This window comes from Ixodes scapularis, unplaced genomic scaffold, assembly GCF_016920785.2.
Source record: "Ixodes scapularis isolate PalLabHiFi unplaced genomic scaffold, ASM1692078v2 PGA_scaffold12__126_contigs__length_90152505, whole genome shotgun sequence".
Taxonomy (NCBI): domain Eukaryota; kingdom Metazoa; phylum Arthropoda; class Arachnida; order Ixodida; family Ixodidae; genus Ixodes; species Ixodes scapularis.
The window spans coordinates 75,730,035-75,752,793 of NW_024609838.1; the positions used below are offsets into that span (position 1 = coordinate 75,730,035).

General features: G+C 49.3%; 1 pseudogene; it reads right to left on the bottom strand.

Annotated features, from left to right (window-relative positions):
* Positions 1-22,759, bottom strand: part of LOC120847397 — a 57,115-nt pseudogene that overhangs the window by 26,727 nt on the left and 7,629 nt on the right.

The following is a 22,759-nucleotide window of genomic DNA, read 5'->3' on the forward strand; positions in this document are numbered from 1 at the left end:
AGCTTTCACGTCATAGAAATGCGGGTTTTCGCTTGATTTATTTTTTATGAGCTAACATGAGAGCTGTGAACGGAGCTGTGAACGCCGAGTGATTTACAGAATTAAGTTTAGAACGCAGGAAAATTATTATAACCTACAATTATTGTAGCAAAATACAAGAAAGTGATATCCTGAGATAAATGTGTTATTTTTTTTAAGCGATAAACTGGGTGGTGTAACTATCTCTGAATGACATGGGAGCTGTATAAAAAAAAAAAGAGGATCCCTATGAAATGGCAATAATCGAAGTAGTAGGACCAGATAAAACGAACTGAAGTAACAATTGGATAAATGATGCAGAGGCATTCATTTCATTTAATTTCATTCACCTCAAAGGCATCCAAAGACGCATTACATCAGGGGGAATTCAAAAGTAAAAGACAAAAAAGTAATTGAACATAAAAAATAGACACCAACCGAAAAATGTCACACACACAAAAAAAAAATGCTTTTAGCAGGTTATTGTTATGATGCAGTTTTACAAATCAAGGTTCAGTTACACAAATTGATGCACTTCTTTTTAAATAAAATGAGATATGTCTCAGTTACAATATGGTCAGGTAGTTTGTTCCAGTCAGTGTTGCAAAGTACTGAGGAAGAAAAGAGGAAAGTGTAAGTATGGCACTGAAATGGTTCAATCTTGCAGGAATTATCTAATATGGATGATATAAAATTGGCAGCCCAGCACTCAATAGATTGAAAATTGGAATCTTAGTAATATAATCTTGAAAATAAACACAATCGGGCTATTTTTCGTCTTCTTTCTAGATTAGAAAGATTTATGCTAGCTTTTAAAGCGGAGACACTAGTTTCGGATGAATAATCACTGCATACAAATCTGGCTGGTTTGTTCTGAAGAATCGAGCCTCGAGATTAGGTAACTTAGCTGTGGATCCCAAATTATGCTTGCATATTCTAATGTTGGGAGGATAAATATCTTGTATGCGAGTAGTTTTGTCTTGATGGGAGCTAGATCCCTACTGAAAAATCTCATTTCCATGAGAAATTTCTGTGTCCAATAAACACATATGAATCATACTATATAAGAACATATGAGAACCATATAAGAACTATAAGAACATATAAGAAACTTGTATGAAGTTTCTTGTATATCTTATATAGTTTTCATATAGTTCCTATATGGTTATAATATTTCTTGTGATTCATGTGGTTATTAAACACAAGAATTTTCTCATACAAATGGCTTTTTCACAAATTAAGTGTTTTTAGTGCGCCATTTGTTATTTGCTCAATCCATGATAATGAGTCTGTAAAATACACGCCTAAATACTTGTATTATGATGAGTGTTCTAGTGGTTGGGAAATTAATGGATACTGGGTTAGTGTTTTAGTGGAGGACTTAATTACGGACACTTCTTTGCATTTACATGTGTTAATGTTCATCCGCCATATGGAACACCATGATGATGTATCTAAATTGTCTTGGACAATATTGTGACCACTATAGATGTAGTAATTTTCCGGTAAACACCTCAAGCATCAGCGAAAAGTCTAATTGTCAATTTAATTGACAATTGTAGGTCATTGATCTATATTAGAAACAATAGAGGCCCAAGTACACTACCCTTATGGACACTTGATGCAACAGCAACGGAACCCAAATTGCCAGACAAGTATAAAAGTAACAACATTCTAAAATTGTGATGTGCTGGTTTGAAAAATGTATTGCACATAGCTTGAAAAATCTATTGCACACATTTTGACAAACTTTTCTTAGACCTGTGATAAACCTGCATAGGTTCAGCAATTCAAAGCACTCTGCCTGTTCAAATATAGGACTTGTTTTGCAGCAAGCAACCTATCTGGGTACTACATCGAAAAAAACACCTGTGACCTATTGCTTGGCAATGTCAAAATGTGAAAACTTTATATTTGCAAAAAAAGTACCGTAATACCCGAGCGTTGTCCCATACGCTGATGTACTTCGACAGTACCGAGTCTGTGAAACGACACAGTTAGGGGAGCTAAAAACAAGTTTTGTACACAAACAGAAGTGGGCATGGGAGCTTCATATTGCTTGCATTTACAATACAGTAGAGAGTCATAAATAAGAAGTTGGTCACCTTTGAACACTGCGAAACGAGCCTCCTGGTATCCATAAGTTCTGAAAATATTTGTCTTGAAAAACAATGATGCATCTTGGGTGCTGTAGATTTTGTGACACCGAGACACAATATCTGTGTAGCATGTTGGCATTTACGCTGTAGCACCACAAGACACCCAAGAGACTGCTACAAGGACACTGACATCTGTGCACACACACACACACACAGATTCACTGACTTCAGAGAGCAGTTGCCCTTGCATGAGGATGAAGCGCCAGCACGTTGCTGGCCGGACAGGAACTAATATGTTTAGCCTTGACCCCTTAGCTTTTTGTTTTTAGATGCTGCAATGGCACTTATAATATTGTTGTCATTTTGCAACAAAGGTTTCTCAGTTGAATGTTTTCACTGCAGTCCAACACATGCTTCAGCTCGAACTCACGATGGGTTCATTATCACAGGCGTCAGACATACTCTTCCGTGGTCTGAGTTTGCTTCTTGACATCCGTGACGGGTGCCAGCAAGTGTCTTTGATTGCATTTGTTTGTCATTCTTGGCATTAATGCAAACATTCATTTTGCTGCAAAGATGTCACAAGAAAATGCTTGTGCATTCTCTTGAGACAACAACATGTGTTTTAAAATGAGCTCTCTAGTATGTTAGTTTTCACAGTCCGAAGTCCTTTTTTTTGGCAAGTAGTTCCATTATGAGATATGTAACAAGTCGACACTGGCTGGGCATCCCCAATTGGTGAACAAGATAGTTGTGTTCTACAGCATTTACGCCAGGAAAAACAAGCCCTTCTATAACGAGTTTCAATGCGAGAGCTCAGTCTTCCTGTGCCAACAAACTGTAGCCAACTTGTTTCAGGCTGTCGATGCGGCCTTGCATTTTTCGCCCCTTAGGTTTTTCAAGGTGGTGTAGACTGCATAGCTGGCCACATAGCCCAAGGCTGGGAGGCTGTGTCTTATTTTTTACAGCCCAGGGCCACATTGCAGGTATACCACGTTGCAGGTAGGGCGCCAAGTATCCGCTCACTTGGGAAGATCTTTCTAGTTTCCATCCTTGCTAGCTGTAGCGATCGTTGACAGTGCGCTCCACAGCAGTATTTTGTTATCATCTTCGTAAATGTACCTTGTAGACACGTGATATTAGAAGCAAGCCAGTTGCCTATACATTGCGAAGCACTCTTCTAAGCTGTCAGTTTTCAGCTTGTCCCATGGAGGCTGTACAGTAGCCCGAGTTTATCAAAGCAGTATCCGGGATGTGTATTTGACCGCTTCTGCAGGAAATAGAACGAAAGAGGAGGAAATCATATTAATCCAAAGAAAGGTGATGTAATCAAAAATAACTATATAAAAAAAAGAATGCTCTTCTTTAAGCTGAAGTGGTTCCGTATTTGAGAGAAAACACTGGCAGTGTTTCGATCTGGTATTTTAGATCACAAACATCAAAATTATTCTTGAATTTGATGTGCCAAATGTGCTATAATAATAATAATAATAATGCTTATTGCACGAGCACATAATACCCAGGTACAAAAAATAATAATATTAATAATTAATAACAATAATAATATGCTCCATAGAGCTTCCTGGTGTGTAGTGGGATTCCTTGGGGAGCCTGAAGGGGCTCCAGCTAAATTGTTAGTACATGACTCTGGTGTATGGATAAGTAAACTGATCAATGAACCATATTCCGGCTTGCGTGCACTCCAAACTACAGCTCAGAGACCCGCTAAAATATAGGTCTTACTTGTTAGTTGTAGCGGATCATTTCTGCACTTTGATGAGGATACACAGAAACGACACAATGTACTTCTGTTGTTGTTTTTTTATTTGTTTTTTAAATTGATGTGGCTGGTTGCAACCGCGATAACCTATCACTTGCATACCTTGCGAAAACATTCCAACCTGAACTCATAAATCAAGTCATTTATATTTAGTTCTGCACCTAGAAGTAGCGCCAGCATTTGAATATGTTGCTTCCAGGCCACAACCAAATCACTCCCAAGTATGCATTCAGCGAAAAGTGAAAACAAGAATCGAAACCACGATCATAAAAATCAAGAAGTTCTCACCCTGCCATGCCGTCAAGGAGCGAGATCTTCCCACCGATTCGCAGTATATAGTCCACGCTTTCGTAGTCATCCTTGCAGAAACTCAAATAAGGACACTTTCACATCCAGTTTTCCGTCAAAGCGCAGATAAACAACATCTGTACGGAATGACAGCACCGACAATCGAAAGGCAACGTTCACGTTCATTACACTTTACACACGAGGCCGCGGGTGTGTTGTATTCCAAAATGTGCTTGATCTCACTCAAGAGTTGAACTTCCGACCCTCGGCGTCCAAAAACCTATTCACTTCTAGAGTTCTTCTAGTTGATTCCTCCAGCCTCATTGTCACGTGACCTAACCCGCAGGAGTAGCTAAAAAAGACGTCGAAGAAAGGAACGCAACGGACGATTGTTAAGGAGAAAAAGAAAAAAAGAAAGAAAAAAAAACGCAACACTGTGGCGTCTTTTTTTTATTTTTTGTTTGCGCCGCGTTAAGCGTAGAGGTGAACGTGCATTAAAGAAGCCAACTGTCAAGGGGAGCCTTGTGGAGAAGCGCACTACCAGTTCAGCCTACTCATGCCGACGCTTCTTGAAGGGGGAGAGGGAAGCGCTGGCTGCTTTAGATCTATGGTGTTGCGTGAGCCCTGCACCCGGAGCGGTCCCCCCCCCCCCCCCCTTGTGACGCCACTGTTTGTAAACAACTTTGTGCATTGTATGAACTCTGTGCGAAGCTTGTGTTTTCATTCGAGGTAACAAGTACAGATGGATTGCATTTGTTCTTTTTGAGGGAAGTATCCACCGATACTCAACTAAAGGCATTGCGGTATATTACCAGCAATTTTCTGTTAGTGGTAGTTCTTCATGTGAGTTTTTCTTTAAAAGATCTAGAACTCTCCATTAATAAATACTTTCTTTTTATATTATTCAGACGGTATCTGTAAACACCAAACAAATTATATATATAAAAGAATATTCACACTCGTCTTTAATACTAGCACGCAAATGGAAGCTATGTGAAAGCTATGTGGTACGTTCATTACTATTAACAGGGTCCGCAGACCTCTGCGCTACTTTACTGCGTCAATGCAAAAACTGAGAGAGACGTTCCTACAAAAGGGACTTTTTAGTAGATCGTAGGCAAGAGCTTTGCGTTGCTAGCGGCCCACGATTCATTCTCCCATAGTTTAGAGCCGCATGCTCATCATGCATGTCGTCAAGATCGCGCGGAGCGGTCACTGACACTTGACTAGGGATGCCGCAAACTTTTATTGAATCAAAGTTTCGATGATCGAATCAAGCGTTTCGAAAGGTTCGAAAGATTTCGAATTTTCTAACTTTCCATATTGAGAAATTCGACGGAAGTCGAATTTTCGAACTTGATAAACTAACAAGTTTGACGCTTTTCGAAATTTCGAACTTATTACGCTGCAAAATTCTATGCTTGTCAAAATTTCGAACTTGATAGACTAAAAAATTCTATGATTTTCGAACTTTCGAATTTCTTGCACTAAAAAGTTCGAAGCTTTTCGAACTTTCGAACTTCCTACGCTAAGAATTCGATAATTTTCGAACTTTCAAACTTATTAATATAAAGAATTCGAAAATTGTCGAACTCCCCATTCCTGAAAAGTGAGAAGTTCGACGAACTTCGAATTTTTAGGGTAAAAGTTTGAAGTTCGTCGAGCTTCGAAAGACGGGTGAGCGGTTTCATTTGGATTTAAGCAGTGAGGTACATTCGTAATTTTTTTTCGCGCATTTTTACATGTGGTGCCGCATTCTTTGCGAAAAACAATGCCGTTTATTTCAATCATCTGGCATGCTTTGTTTTAAAGAAATAGATTCCCAAAAGAGCGAGGAAGGACGACGGGTGCCATATTTGAAGCGCGCAATGGCCGAAAATATTTATGATAGAGATGTTAAACTTTTTTAAGAATGATCAGTGTATAGTTTAGGTAAGTGTCGTCTTAAGATATGATTATTGTTGTTCAAGATGAGTTTCGAAAAAATATCCAAATATGTATCTACGGGCAATTATGCCCTAAACTTGGTAATTTTTTTCGTCGAAATTGTTTGAGGTATCGCATGTAAATTAACACCACAGACAGTACATATCATTACTATCTGCAGAATATAAATTAATGTATATATTGTTCTTTTCACATTGAGGAATAAATTAACTCAGAGAAAAAGATTTCTAATATTGTTCAAATTCGGCACATCATAAAAAAAAATGTATTATTATTTTTTTCATTTCACTTTTTTAGGACCTTTTTTTTTGCCTGTACACATTTTGGTAGGAGAAATTTGTTTCGTAGATCTGAGGCCAGATTCATAAAGAACCTCTTACCTACGACAACTTAGCTACGAAGTTCGTAAAGTTACGATCATCGTAAGATGAGGCGAGAACGGTATTCACAAACGCGTTCTTAAGTGAGAGGAGGAAAGTTACGACCTCCTACGGAGAAACGATGACTTCCGGTGCTGTTGCTATGGCAACGGCGTCCTCGGCAAAACGAACAACCAATTAGAGAGCTAGGCATAGTTCGGAGCACGAGGATTTTTAATAACAAACACAGGCTAACCACTCGTTGATAGACAGCTCCGTGTATGTCCTGTCCTGTCTGTGTGTAAATGTGTAGTGTTCAAGCTGATTCTCATAAACGCGGGCGACCTTTCCACCACCGCTCGTCTGGGGTTCGTGTCCGTGCAGTGGTATATCGACGCAAACAGGATTTAAACGCTTCGTTGACTGCTACAAACTCGATCGCTACGAAGTCAACACGACTGTCATCGTTGGTAAAAGCCCCGTGCCATTCGTTTGCAAAGCGACGTAGAAGGAAACAAACCGCCGCGGCGTTTCTCGCGTGCTCGGAAACGCAGGAGTGAGCCGACGTTAAAAAAGATACGTTTGAACTACGAGAGTGTCAGCAAGAGTCACGCAAATACCTGTTCACACTCGGAGCGGACGCGTGCGTTTGATCGAAGTGCTGGATTCAGACTGCGTTTCGGTAAGCGCTTCGGGACCGATCTTCTACGATTGCAACTCGATACTGACGTGACACTCGGCAAAGAAAGGTTGGACCGGCATCGCGTAGCTCCCACAAACTGATACAGCTCGACAGTTAAAAATGGCATACTAATAACAAAGTGTACATACCGTGTTGCGAAGGTAATCCATACGGCGTTTATTTGAGCTCTATATCACACAAAACAAGGAGATAGAATCGAGGAGTCCCTTTTCGACGACAGCTTTCGTCACCGCTGCCTCGGAAAACAAGGTGATCGAGATGGGGAATCGGTTGACCTCTGAAAGTTAGTTCAGCTATCAAACTATTCATACGCGGAGGGTCCACAAGGGTCGCGCGGGCATATTCCATTCAGCAAGCCAGCCGGTCGTGGGCAGACGGTCTTGGCCAAGGACCGTCTGAGCAATGCTGCGCCGGAACGGGTCGGAGTGCCTGCTAGGCCTATATATTCTGTCGAGCTCGCTTGGTCGGTGGGATCGTCGCCTTTGTTGCCTTTTCCGGGTGTCTGGATCCAGCGTTCATGTTCGTCGTGGTCGGTTTCAAGTACTTCTTCATTTTTTTCTTGCTGCTTGAAGTCGGGACGCGCAAGAAGAGCGGCAGAAGAATAAATGTCCGTTGGGTCGTCGCGACCGAGCAACTGAGCGACGTTGTCGGCCATGTTAATTTGATCGTAGAAAGTGCGTAAGACAGCTTCGGAGCTGTCGTAGGATTTTGTCGTAACCTGCGCAAAAGTTACGACAATTTCGTTTCGAGAATACGGATTTTCTCTCAAATTTGTCGTACGCATTTTTTTCGTCGTAAGTTCGCTTTGAGAATCTGGCCTCTGGGCCTCTGAATATGCAAGAATACCACACTTCCGGCGGATTCTTTATAGTTTTTTTTTCTCCAGCTTTTTATTTTTTGCATTTATTGTTATGTTTATTCATTTATTATTTCTTACCAATGGCACAGTTATTTAGGTCGGAAAGACATAGCTTTGAACTTCCGAACCACTAAGCATGTGACGCGTCCGGCTTCCCCTCGCCCGTCCCGTTATCGCGTTCGCTTCGTCCCCGCCAGACCAGTGCGTCATCTTGACTTTCGCGCTAACTGTACTGTCATTGGCTGGACGCATCCGACAATCCGTCCGCCGTGCGAAAGTATCTGGCGCGTTGGACGCACGTCGGATCGCCGATCCCACTATTGGCCCTCTCCTCCCCCCCTCCCCCCTCCCCCCCCCCCCCCCCCCCCCCCCCCCCACCATCTTTCACAACGCTTAGAAGAAGAAGATAGCCGATCCGACGCCTGTGTCATTCGGTGAAACGTGGGCATTCGCTAAAACGTCATTCGATCAAGTGAGTGCCTCCCCTTCAAAAACGTCCTCTATGTAAAGTTTGCTTTCCTTGGAAAGAACGAGCTCTGTAAGGACATCAACCCTACTGAAGAAGTTTTTGCCCGTTTTAACACGAAATCGTGTATGAGGCGAGTAAGCCGGGCACGAGCAAGTGCTTCATAACTATGTGACTGCAAAAACGCATGTGGAAAATGTTTGTACCTTTCTGTTCGAAATAAAATGTTCGATACATTTCAAGATGTCATCGATCTTGCAAGCTGCTCCTAAACCCTGATATGCAGACGCAGTGCTTTCGAATTCAGCTCGCACATTCGAGCGCACGATTTTTTGGGCTCTACAGAATATGGTTACTTTCGGGCTACGTAAATCTTGCATTTGGCTACTTTTGGGCTACACCGTCTGGTTTTTGGCGGTTTGAGCTAGAAACTACCTGGCGCCGGCGTCGGCCAGTTTTAGCGGCCCACGTTTGATCTCACCTGTACACGATGGCCAACTGGAAAACGTGCAGGGTGATCGCCAGACGGGGTCGGTTTCTGCACTCGTCGTACTCGGAGCGCCGAAGCTGGCTCATGTACCACCGGGCGCTGAAAAACGTGACGATCAACGACGGGACTAGGATGAGGAAGACGGTGAAGCCACAGAACCAGAAGTTCCCTCTCTTGAAGTGTTCGCAAGCGACCCAGACGTCGCTTAATAAGTCAGCGACCGTGAATATAATCGACAAAACAATAAAACAGGCGTCGAGGCGGGTGAAGGAAAAGGACTCGGACTCAGACTCGGACCGCTCGGACTTGGAGGCGGCGTCGAACGTGTCGCCCTCGATCCGGAATCCGTCTATTTACAGGGCAAACGAATACGATCGCGCCTCTGAACCCGGCAAGGAGGCGGCGACCATCTTAGAACGATTAAGGCCCGTTCACACTCTTGCGACCGAGTACGACGAGAATAAAGCGCGAAACACATGTACGACGAAACCGTCCGATCCGACGTGCGGACTGCCGGAATGACCTTGAGGGGAGAGGGTTTTCGTAGCATCGGAGAGCGTTGAAAACCCTCGCCTCCGACCGTTGTATTGCGCGGTCGGACGTCGGATCGGACGGTTTCGTCGTACATGTGTTTCCCGCTTAAATGTTTTTAGAATGAGGGAACACACTGGCATTGTGGCGCCATCTATGCGGTGACCCTGGAAGTGCATTTCACAAGAGCGAAGGTTTTGCGGGATTTCCGAGGTCAAATGTGCGTAATACCCATAGAAAGGCTCGTTTATAACATTTACAAAAGTTTTTCGAGCCAAGAAAGAAAGGATAATGCGCGAGAAATAAAAAAAATATATGCCGGACCGCCGAGTTTACACTGCTTCCCAATAGATGGCGCCTAATAGCATCTTCGATCAACTCGCACCGGAATCGCCCTGAAACCAGCACAGTGCAAAGTACAGAGGCTAGAAAAGCGCTCCTCGGTCGTGCAGCGCGATGTCGGTGCAACATCGAGGACAAACTGCGCCGCGCCGGTGCACCGCGGCGAGCTCCACCTTGCGTCACTTCGCGTTTTGTTCGTTTATTTTGCGTAGGTCAGCGCACGGTGCCCGTCTGCTGTCAATTTCTTCTATTTATTTACTCGCGGATTTGACGGTCCCACAGAAATAAACATCGTGGACGTGATTGCCGATGGGGTCACGAAGCGGGTGACAATTCCACATGTATATGTTGGCCATCATTATTAGTTCAAGAAAACGAAACACCAGATAATAGCCGTACCTCGCTGTCATCGAAACGCCTCGCGCCGCTTTCCACGAAGTTCGTGCTTTTCGGGCGCTCCTTGCCACCGCAGCAATCGCCAGTAATCGCGGCGATGGTGAGAAGCTCGTTGTCTCGCCGTCAGAAGACCCGAGGAAATCACCTAGTGCAGCTGCGAGGCGTGTTCGTTTTTGCAAGATCGCCATCTCGATAGTCTGCGCGTCTGCTACTCCCGCCATCTTCTCGATTTCCGCTCCTGGCCGCAATGCCTGATGGGACTGCCCTCCGGCGCACCGCCGATTTTCTTGGTGCGCGTTGGGGCAACGAAAAGCCGCACCGGGAGGGTGCGCTTCGTTGATCGAGGACGTACGGTGCGCACCGGTGCACTTGATCGAAGATGAAGGGGCGCACCTCAGTGCCCCGGTGCGCACCGGTGCGGATGATCGAGGATGTTATAAGGAACCCAGGTTTAAGAGGTCGCAAGAGTGTGAACGGGCCTTTATCGACAGGGATTGAACCGCCGTTCACCCCACTCACGCCACTGGGAAGAATAAAATCTCTTGCAAATAAAGATTATTATTATTATTATTATTGTTATTATTATTAAAATAAAGGACGGGGATATTTTGCCGGCAGCCGGCACGGCACAACGACCCGGGGAAAAAAATTGCCGGCAGCTTCGGACCACGACTAGGGGTGTCGCGAACTTTTGTCGAACCGGATTTTTAGGTCGACCTTCGGGGTCGACTGGGTCGAACCGGTTCGACGAACCTTCGAACTTTTAACCAGATTCGACCGGTTCGACTTTGAAGACAGTGTGGCCAGACCTTGATACAAACATGTCTAGGTTTGGAGATTTTTTTTTTTTTTTTTTTGCAAAGAGTTATTTTAATTTTTTGAACTGCAATTAAAAGAAACTATTTCTAATCACTGAAAAAATTGATAACTTAATTTTTTGTACTGTATTAACTGAAATAACCAATCAGTGCTGTCCTTAGTTCATCCTCTAGCCATCACCATCCAATCCGAAGCCAACTGGTTAGCCTGTCGCGCATGCGCACACGAGTCGAACCTCACTGCAAGGTTCGTCGATATTTCCACTAGAAGTTCGAGAAAGTCGAACTGGTAGAACTCGAACCTCGGCCGGTTCGCGACACCCTGCGGCTCTCCCCTTTGTATCGGGTGATCACCCGCGACTTCCGCTTCCGCTTGGTCTTCCGCTGATCGGTTGCACTTAGGGGTGTCGCGAACCAGCCGCGGTCGAGTTCGACCAGGTTCGACTTTTTCGACCTTTTAGTGGAAAGTTCGACGAACCTTCTAATGAGGTTCGACTCGTGTGCGCATGCGCGGAAGGCTGGCCAGTTGGCTTCGGATTGGATGATAATGGCTAAGAGATGAATTAAGTGCAGTAGTGATTGGCTATTTCAGTTAATACAGTAATAAAAATTAAGTTATTAACTTCTTCATTGATAAAAATTAGTTTCTTTTAATTGCAGCTGTTCATAATATAAAATAACCCTTTGCATAAAAAAAAGTTTCCAAACCCAGACATGCTTGTATCAAGGTCTGGCCACACTGTCCACAAAAGTCGAACCTGTCGATTCTGGTGAAAGTTCGAAGGTCGAACTCCGAAAGTTCGACCAAAAAATTTGGTTCGACAAAAGTTCGCGACACCCCAAAAGTGACCCCCGATTGGCCGCCGCCATGTTGTACAATTTTGACCGCTAGACACGTGACCAGGCCAAATCTATGACGTAACCAGACCAAATCTCTGGCGTCAACGATAAGATGTCAGCGCCCAGTGCGTGTCGGAAGCGTTGTGGGCGTTGATCGGAGTGTGTGGATTTCGTGTGCGGAATTCGGTTTTTCAGGGTTTTGTGTGCTCTCCCGCGTAGGAATAACGTGAAGTACGAGGGAATGAGGCTTTTCTTTTTTATTTAATTCAGAGTAAGCCAGATTCGGTCCCGTGCTTCTCGTACGGGCTCGGATCACTACCTCGGACATCGCTCGGTCATTCCAGTTTAATTAAAATATCCGTAATCGTTAACCACGGGAGCTCCTCGATAATCGCTGTGTCGAAGAATACGTCGAACCCATCCGGAACGCGGAGTCTAAAGGTATGTAGGACGTGACCAGAAGGCGGAGTTCTAACGGTACGGCGGACGTGCCCGGGCAATTTTCTTAGCTTGACGGTCAAGATTCGCATTTGAAGCAGCGAGAGAAGTGTTGAAATCTCCGAACTGCTGGGTGCTGAGCTAACTAAGGACCACTTCACTATGTGATCCGTAGTGACATGAAAAAGACCTGTCACGATCTTTCTGGAACGTGGACGAAGGGGCCGAAGCACCCGCCGAGGAGAGACGACACGCAGCCTGGTTGAGGGTGGACGATGACTGACCGGAGCAGCGTGTGCTCAACGGTGTTTATTCGGTGAGGTGAACAATGTTGCCCGCCGAGCCAGGCGGCCGCAGACGGGCAGACAGGAGGGGGGCGCCACTAACTTGTCACACTCCTCCCCCCCAGTTTGTTTTTCCTGAAAACAAAATAACTAAATACACGACGCGCACGGCCGACACCATCTCGGCGTCTGGCCATGCAAAGTCCCGGCCTGTCGACGATGAAGGTCACCCCGGCGAGTAGCGGTCAGGTGGCCTCCGCTGCCGTGCACTCCGCCTGGGTACAGGTGTCGACGGGCCAGGTGTGGCAACGCCGGGCGCTGCCTGAACCGGTCGCGCTCCACCCGGTGGAGCTGCAGGGACCGGATTTGTGAGTGGCACTGGTGCCACAGGAGTGGCGACGCTTGTCGCCTCCGGGGTGGTGGGTGGCGCTCCACTGGCCACGACTGGTGCTGTTGTTGGGCCCCCTGCAGGCTGGTCCTCCGAAGCGACGGCCGAGGGTGGAAGCCTGGTCCCGTGGCGAGGCCTGACATGGTCGGCGTGCCGGTGCCAGGTGGTCCCGTCGGGCATGCGGACGAGCAGCGATGAGGCGCTCGCTGGTGAAACCACATGTCCGGCAGACCAGGGTGGGCCAGGACGGAAGTTCCTGGCGTACACCGACGCTCCCGGCTCCGGCAAAGGCCCGGGACGGCACCCTCGGTCAGCAGCCAGCTTCTGCTTCAGCTGCTTCAGGAGCGCCGTGGACCGGAGGTCTGGATGCAAGACGTCCAGGGGGGTCTTGACCATCCGGCCCAGCAGAAGCTCGCAGGGGGCACGGCCAGTGACCTCATGCGGTGTGGTCCGGTACTGAAACAGTACCCGGGCCACCTGCGTTCGGAAATCCCCGGGCTGGCTCTTCTTGAGCTTGTCCTTGATGGTCTGGACCGCTCGCTCGGCCGCACCATTTGAAGCGGGGTGGTACGGCGGAACCAGCATCCGGCGGATTCCATTCCTCTGCAGCCAGTCCAGGTACTCGGCGCTGGCGAAAGCGGGACCATTATCAGACACGATAATGTCCGGCAATCCCTGCGCCGCGAAGACCTGCCGCAGAGCCGCAATGGTCGCGCTTGCCGAGGGACTGGTGACTGGCAGTGCTTCCACCCACTTCGAGAAGGCGTCCACTACCACCAGGAAGTAGTGGCCCTTGAAGGGTCCCGCATAGTCCACGTGCAAGCGGGACCACGGCCTCTGTGGGAACGGCCAGGGGGTGATTTCCACGTGGCGCAAGGCTCGCTGGTTCTCCTGGCAGACCTGGCAGCTTTGCACCTGGTGCACGATGTCCTGGTCCAGGCCAGGCCACCAAATGTGCGACCGTGCCACCATCTTGGTCTTTTCGATGCCAGGATGCCCCGCGTGCAGCAGCTGCAGCACCTTGGCCCGCAGACTTTGTGGAATCACCACCCTGGAACCCCACAGGAGGCAGCCTTGCTCCAAGCTCAGCTCGGCGGTCTTGTGGCTGTACGCCTGGTGACGCAGCTCCTTCTCTCGGGAAACCGCCTTGACCACCTGGGACAGCACCGGGTCCCGGCTGGTCGCCTGCGCCACCGCAGTCCTGGTAAGCACCCCCGGGTAGGCCCGCTCCAGCAGGAACACGTCAGCTGGCTCTGGAACGGCAGCAGGCACCTCCGGCAGGGGCAGGCGGCTCAGGGCGTCTGCAGGTCCCAGGTCCTTCCCAGGGCGGTAGACCAGCTTGTACCTGTAGGCTGCCAGCGTCAAGGCCCAGCGTACCACTCGAGGCGAGGCTTGCACTGGGACTGCCTTGTCAGGTCCCAGCAGCCCCAGCAGCGGCTTGTGGTCCGTGACTGCCTCGAACTGCCGGCCCCACAGGTACTGATGGAAGCGCTGCATGGACCCCGAAGATGAGGGCCAAGCCTTCCTTGTCGAGCTGGCTGTAGCGTTGCTCCGTCGCATGAAGCCGACGAGAAGCAAACGCCACAGGGCGTTCCTGACCATCCTGACCCCGGTGCGACAGGACGGCTCCTACCCCGTACGGCGACGCATCCACGGTGAGGACTACAGGCTTGGCCGGGTCGAAGTGCACCAGCACTGGAGCCTTAACGACCAGCTCCTTGCTGTGCTGGAAGGCCAAGTCCTGCTCCTTCTTCCAGGCCCACTGCTGACCGTCACGAAGCAGTCGATGCAGCGGCTCCAGATGCGTCGAAAGGTTGGGCAGGAACCTCCTGTAGAAGTTGATGAGGCCGAGGTAGCTCTGAAGCTCCTTCTTGCTCTTGAGCTTCGGCGCCTTGAGCACGGCCTCAATCTTGCGGGGAGCCGGGGCCAGGCCAGCCTGGGAGATGATGTGTCCCAGGTACTCCACGCTGGGGGTCAGGAACATGCACTTGTCCAGCCTCAGCTTGAGACCGGCGTCCTGTAGTCGTGTCAGGACTTTGCGCAGGTTCTGCAGGTGGTCCCCGTCGTCGGTACCGGTAACCAGGATGTCGTCCAAGTACACCGCCACGTGCCTCATGCCCCTGAAGAGGTTGTCCATCTCTCTCTGGAAGATCTGGGGCTGAGGTCACGCCGAACGGTAGGCGCGTATACTGGAAGAGTCCCATGGTTGTCGAAATGGTGACATACTTCCGGGCGGCATCCTGGAGCACCAGCTGCTGGTAGGCACCTCGAAGGTCGAGCTTGGAGAACTTCTGTCCCCCGGACAGAGCCGACCAGAGATCTTCTACCCGAGGCAGCGGGTACTTTTCGACGGTAGCGACGGGGTTGATGGTGACCTTGAGTCCCCGCAGATCCTGACGCGGCCGTCTCGCTTGAGGACTGGAACGATTGGTGCAGCCCACTCGGAAGTCTTGACGGGCACCAGGATACCCTCTCGCTGCAGCCGTTGCAGCTCCTGGGTGACCCCGTCCTTCAGGGCAAACGGCAGCGGACGCGGCTTGAAGAACCGAGGCCGGGCTCCCTCGGGTACGTGGATGCCGACCGTCGTGCCGGCAAAGGTGCCCCCCCCCCGGCTGGAACAGGGACTGGAAGTCGGTCAAAAGGCTCGGGACGTCCTTCACCACGTGCAGCGCAGCTTCTTGGTACTCCGGCAGCCGAACACCCAGCGAGTGAATCCAGTTCCGGCCCAGCAGCGTCGGCGACGACCCCTTGGTTAGGTAAAGGGGAAGGATTGCCTCCCTGTCGCCAAGGCGAACGCTGACTTGGGCCCGACCCTGGACCTGGGATAGCTGCCCGGAGTAGCTGCGCAGCATGACGTCAGACGCCTCGATGGACACGCCGGGGAAGGTCCGCTTGAACAGCTTCCCGGGCATGACCGACACGCTGGCCCCCGTGTCCAGCTCCATGGTGATGGGGTGGCCGCAGATTTCGACCGACACCATGTATGGTGGCACAGACGAGGAAGGCTTACTCGTCTGCCACACGTCGAAAATCTGCGGGTCCTCGGCCACGACGTGGACCCTGGCTGAAGACGGACCCGGGCCTGGTGCCGCTCGTCCCCGCCGCGTTCTCTTGCGACGACCACCCTGGCCGCGGGCTTGGTTGGAACCCGGGCTTGAACCAGGCTGCTGCTGCTGGCCGCCGCTCGTCCTCCCCCCTCGGCAGACACGTGCGAGGTGCCCAGTTCTCCCGCACGTAAAGCATCGTGCTTGGACGAACTGGCACTGTGAGGGGGAGTGGGCAGCACCGCAGCGGCTGCAGGCACCGCTCCTTGCCGCCATCTTGTTCACCGCCGCTTCCGTCGACGGTGAGCCGGCCGCACGCGCTATCTCGCTGGCGTCTTTCGCTGCTGCTTCCATCGCCAGCGCTGCCTTCACCGCGTCGTCCAGCGAGGGGTCGGGGAGCTCCAGGAGTCGCGTCTGCATGGCAGGGTTGTTGATGCCGCAGACGAACCGGTCCCGGAGTAGCGAGTCCAACTGGTCGCCGAAGGCGCAGGTGCTCGCTAACCCTCGTAGCGCAGCGACGAACTGCCCGAGGGTCTCCCCGTCCTGGCGGCTCCGGTTGTTGAAGCGGAACCGCTCCATAAGCGTGGACGGCGCCGGGCTGAAGTGCGAGCGCAGCGTGGCGAGCGGCTCGCCCAGCGTTTTGACGTGCGGCGTGGCCGGCTTGAGGAGGTCGAGCAGGAGGCTGAAGACGCGGGTCCCGCAGCTGGCCAGGAAGATGTCCCGTTGTTTCGCCTCGGGCGTGTCGTTCGCCCGGAAGAACACGTGGACCTGTTCTTCGTAGACCGGCCAGGCGGACCCATCTCCCTCGAACGGCTCGAGCCTCCCGTACAGCGGCATGGCGACAGGAGCGGGGTGCTGTGTAGCGACTCTCTCGGCGGCGTGGGCCGAACCGTGCACGTTGGTGGCCTCCTGTGCCACGGTTCCTCGTCGCCAGTGTCACGATCTTTCTGGAACGTGGACGAAGGGGCCGAAGCACCCGCCGAGGAGAGACGACACGCAGCCTGGTTGAGGGTGGACGATGACTGACCGGAGCAGCGTGTGGCCGTGTGCTCAACGGTGTTTATTCGGTGAGGTGAACAATGTTGCCCGCCGAGCCAGGCGGCCGCAGACGGGCGGACTGGAGGGGGGCGCCACTAACTTGTCACAGACCGACGGCGGTCACTCCGGGGGGTCGGCAGCTCCCGGCCGCCTGCCGGGTGCCTTCTGTGAAGGGGCGACAGTCGTGTAAGCAGTACTGTACCAGCTTCTCTTATAGTTATGTTGTTCTCGAGCAGCTTCCCGATCACTAAACCCCGCAAACGCGTGCCGAACTTTCAAAAGGTGTCCGCCAACCTGGAAAGCCTTGAACTCTCAGGGAATTTCGGATCATCTGGGAAAGTCAGGGAATCATTCAAAAAGTGGGCTAAGTAAGGGAAGACGACTAGTGAAAGCGGCATGGCGGTCGCTCGTCGGCACGGCCATGCTGAATGACATTGTCGAAATGTCATCCTTCGACTCAAAAACTCAAGGAATTTGATCAAAATAGTCAGGGAAAAACTTGGAAAAGTCGGGGAATTTGAAATCAGTAGTTTGTTAGACACAATGTTTGATTTTCTTGGCACTCCACGCGTTTTTACACACGACAGGCACACGCCCGTGTATCACACGGCAGCCAGGCCAAGCGGCTGCCAGCCACTTATGCAAGGTCGATAAGACGCAAGCGTGGAACGCTTTCGGACTGCTGTAAATACACCAGCGGGAGCATCCGGTCGCAGTCCGACTGCCCACGCTAGGACACCCGACACAGACTTTGCGTCCTGGGTACGTCTGACGTATCTTTAGATTTTGCATCCTAGGTACGTCAGACCTATCTTTAGACACAGCGCCTGATAATAGTAGTGAATAGGGTCACGTTCAGTGCGCAAGTCACTTTATTACACTCGGAGAGCGGAATTCCATTCCCGTTGCGCAGGTAGTTCCCGAGCTAGGCATGCACTTGAAGACTATGTTTCACTCTTTCATAAAGCAAGCTTTGCGGGACCCCTCCGCCCTTGTGCACCCATTCGCAGGTCGTGTCGTCTTTCCTCACGTAACTCCCGCAGGTTCAGTCAGGGGCGGTGCCAGAATTTTTTTTCTGGGGGGGCGCTGCATGAATATATTGAATTCGGGGGGTAGGGGGGGGGGGGGGTCTTGTTTTCGTTTTTTATGTTTACCTTCATAACTCTTTCTGCTGACAAGCAGAAATCTCACCTAAGGTATACTTACGCAATTGTGGAGGGCTTAGCGCTGAATATAGGCATCATCCAATAGAAATTTAGATCGATCGTTTTCATTGGATATCATTTAATCCATATTCTCTTTCTTGCGTACTTAAAATGGCCCTCTTTTGTTTCTTCTATAATTAATCCCATTGAGTATAATAGGTATACCTCACTATTTTTATGGCGCTTTGTTTGTCGCAGTGAATATCCAGATTATTTAAAGAACTATGCAAACTCTAAACGATGTGTCCTTTAAAAAAAAAAAAGTTATCTCGGACGTGCGCAAGTTCGTCAGCGGAAAAACCACGAGGACGATCGCACTGCGTTTTCAAAACTCAAACTTGTTCGATTCACTCGCATGGTCCTCTCGACTTCATTTCTATGTAGGAAACCCACGAATCTTGACATGACTAGAGCACTATATAGCTCCTACGGAGCAGAGTAACGCAATCCTTTGAACCCCGTGTTTTGCCGACAACATGGCCGACAGAGCAGCTCGGCGCGAGTCACGTGGTACTCAGGGTTCCAGGAGGCGGCCCGCCCTATGGGAGAATACATGGAGATCGACACAACACGGCTGATTAAAAAATGAACGGCGAGTTCACACGTTTCAAAACTAGTCTGTCATGAAGTTAGTAAAACACTGAACAATTTATCAAAGTTTTAACAATATCGGATCCGTGTGCAAATTTTGAGAAGGCAATTTCCAAGCCAATGGCGTTTGAAGCAGACGATTTTTGCTCGCAGCGGAGATGGGCTTTTCGGGTTGGCCGGGGCGGGTCACGTGAATGGTGTGACGTCGCCGTGTCGTCTGCTGCATGATGCCGCTCAGGCAATTTTTTAAAAAAAGTCAGGTCCTTGCGGGGCACAAAACTTAGCGCAAATTATTCTAAAGTGTTCCATTATTATGTCAAAAATGATTGCGATTCCGTACATTCCCACAATACTGGAGAAACAACGATTTTCTCACGTTCTCCATGCATTTCTGACCGCAGTTGGAACCTCCGGGCGTTCGCCGCTAGTCGCCGAGAGGCGGCGTTCTAGATTGCGCTACTCTGCTCCGAAGGAGCTATATAGTGCTCTAGACATGACTTATGCGTGACTGAGGTTTCGAGCTTTCTAAAGCCAGAATCTATGTCCAGAGCTCTTTTCCAGTAACTGAAGCCACAGCTGCCAAACGTGGATTTCTCATTCGCTTTGGTAGAGAACATTCTACAGGGATATAAAAAACGGAATCAGCTTGGGTGCTGTATTCTAGCCAAGGAAATAACCTATACCAGTCAGACTGAAAGCTTACAGTCTTTTTTCTTTACTTTTTTGGTGGGAAAGAGTTCACTATCGGCTGCCGCGCCGACTCTGTCTTATACTTGGAAATGTCCAACTGACCTGAAAGATCGTGATTTCCCTCCGATGCGGTGCAAGTTCGTCTCGTCTCAGTCTCACGCACGAAGAAGAAAACTCGTCGCTTTCACTGTTCCTTGTTCCGACGAAGGGTGATGGACGTCGCTAGAAGCGCTGCGAAGGCCATCAGGAAAACTGTACGGCTGGGGATGATCCTTCCGCTGCTGCTCGATCTCCAGGTTTTCTGAACCTGAAGAGGGCGGTTCAGAAGGGTCGCCGTCCTGCTTCTTGACGCGCTTGTTGGAAAAAAAAAAAAAAAAACAAATCTGCGGTTGATCTTTTCTGCGATTTTGTGTCTCCTTTGGAGTCTTGAAATCGGGCTCAGCTGCACATGTTCGGTTCAGCAGCAGAATTGTTGGGGCACTTTTTTCGTGTCCGTCATCCTGGTAACATTTGGCACCGAGGCTGAAAACGTAGCAGAGCAAGAATGGCCCTTGAAAATGGCTTGTTATGTTGAGACCGGCAGGGCCAGTTTGGTCCAGGTGATAGTTTATGGCCCCGCTCCTGGGACTGTCTTTATATCCTTCTGAATACTTTCCAAAGATTCTACTGGGGAATCCCAACAGACAAATAGACAAACCGGCGTTGTTTCCAACGGCCTCGCTTAGAGTCCCGCTCACCTCTTTCCCCCTTGCTTTTGGCCTTCCGTGTTTTGAGCAGCAGTGCACTCGATGCCGCCGCAGGGCAAGCGTTCCGCAAGCATTGGGGCCACCGTGTCGCCTCCGATAGGTCGCGCGGCAATGGCACACACCCAAAATAGGAAGAACCCTCACGTTTCCTAGAACAGATTACATTCCCCAAGAAGTGAGCGGAACAATCTAGGGCCCACTTACACCAAGACATTCCAATTGAAGGAAGGAAATTACGCTGGACGGTGGGATGATACCAACAAGGTTGAACTCCTGGGTCTCGCAGCCGCGCTATTGAGTGTGGAAGAGGATGGCTAGTTGGGCTAGTTGGTTTTGCATCATGGTGTAATACGCCAAAACAACAGGGACAGACAAAACGAAGGTAGAACTAGACAGGACGCGGCGTAACTTTCAACTGAATTGTTTATTTAGAAGACAGAATTTAGGAAAAATATAATATAAAAGCAGGCACACGTGGCAGAACAACAGATAAGGTCCAAAAAACACCCCCCCCTCAAATGCCAGTGTCATTGGTTCTTCAAATAGTAGAATTCTTTATCAGTCAATGACAAAGAGGGAGCGCTTATGCAAGTATTGTCGTGGTGGGACCTAATCAGGAAAGCTTCATGAATTTCTCTTGCCGTTTTTGTTTTATAATGGCCCATGACACAGGTGTCACCAAAGATGGGGCTGCACTTTTCAGAGTTGGGCCCGCAATCGCAACGGTCACAATGAACCGCTAAGTGGCCAGACGGGGACTGTCTGATCGCCAACGCATGCTCTCTGACCCTATCATTAATGCATCTCCCCGTCTGGCCAACGTACACCTTACCACATGACAAGGGGATTTTATACGTGACACTGGTAGCGCACTCGCGGAACTTGGTGACATGTCGTTTTTTGCATGACTCTCGTGTCACATCCGATTCGTCTCCTAATCGGCTTATCCTCTTACACAGCGAAGAAAGTTTGTTCGGTGCTGAAAAAACGACTGGTATGTCAAAGCGATGGGCCACCTTCTTCAGATTGAAGAAGGTGGCCCATCGTTACATAAGATGTCCCACAATCTGAAGAAGGTGGCCCATCGCTTTGACATACCAGTCGTTTTTTCAGCACCGAACAAACGTTCTTCGCTGTGTAAGAGGATAAGCCGATTAGGAGACGAATCGGATGTGACACGAGAGTCATGCAAAAAACGACATGTCACCAAGTTCCGCGAGTGCGCTACCAGTGTCACGTATAAAATCCCCTTGTCATGTGGTAAGGTGTACGTTGGCCAGACGGGGAAATGCATTAATGATAGGGTCAGAGAGCATGCGTTGGCGATCAGACAGTCCCCGTCTGGCCACTTAGCGGTTCATTGTGACCGTTGCGATTGCGGGCCCAACTCTGAAAAGTGCAGCCCCATCTTTGGTGACACCTGTGTCATGGGCCATTATAAAACAAAAACGGCAAGAGAAATTCATGAAGCTTTCCTGATTAGGTCCCACCACGACAATACTTGCATAAGCGCTCCCTCTTTGTCATTGACTGATAAAGAATTCTACTATTTGAAGAACCAATGACACTGGCATTTGAGGGGGGTGTGTTTTTTGGACCTTATCTGTTGTTCTGCCACGTGTGCCTGCTTTTATATTATATTTTTCCTAAATTCTGTCTTCTAAATAAACAATTCAGTTGAAAGTTACGCCGCGTCCTGTCTAGTTCTACCTTCGTTTTGTCTGTCCCTGTTGTTTTGGCGTATTACACCATGAGTGTGGAAGCCAAGGCATACTTCCAGACGAACAGCCGAACCGGCATCGTCTACCAAGCGAGGTCTCTCTCACCTCTTTCCACCTTGCTTTCGGCTTTTCTCGTTTAAAGGGGCCCTGCAATGACTTTTTGACTGGTTTTTGATTTGCACTGAACCTGAGCGTACTGAACGTAGTGACTTAATCCAACTTTTCTTCTCTCAAATTTCGCTTTATTTTAAAAGTTATAGGCAAATTAGAATTACAAAAACAAGCAAAAAATAACCTCCTTCATGACGTCGTAGGTCCTGGCTTGAGTGGCCTTGAACTAGAGGAGGAGTAGTGAGCTCATCGAGCTATGGTGAGCGCACACGTGACACGGCTGCCGCACTCCGTGTCGACGGCTCGAGAGGGCGCCACTAAAGCACGTGTTGGATAGGCTGTATGAAGCGGGCGGCCAGGACAGCTCGCATTGCATTTGCAGCGCGACTAAACACTAATTCGGCATAACATTTCATTGGCCACAAACGACAGCAAACACGGGGTAAAGATCAGTTCAAAACGGGAGCCATTTCGCGCTGACGCACCGCCAAATGGCCAAATCGCCAGCAGGGCCCGAGCCGACGGCCTTCGGAACGCTCGGAACCGGTCGGATTCTTGAGCCGGTAT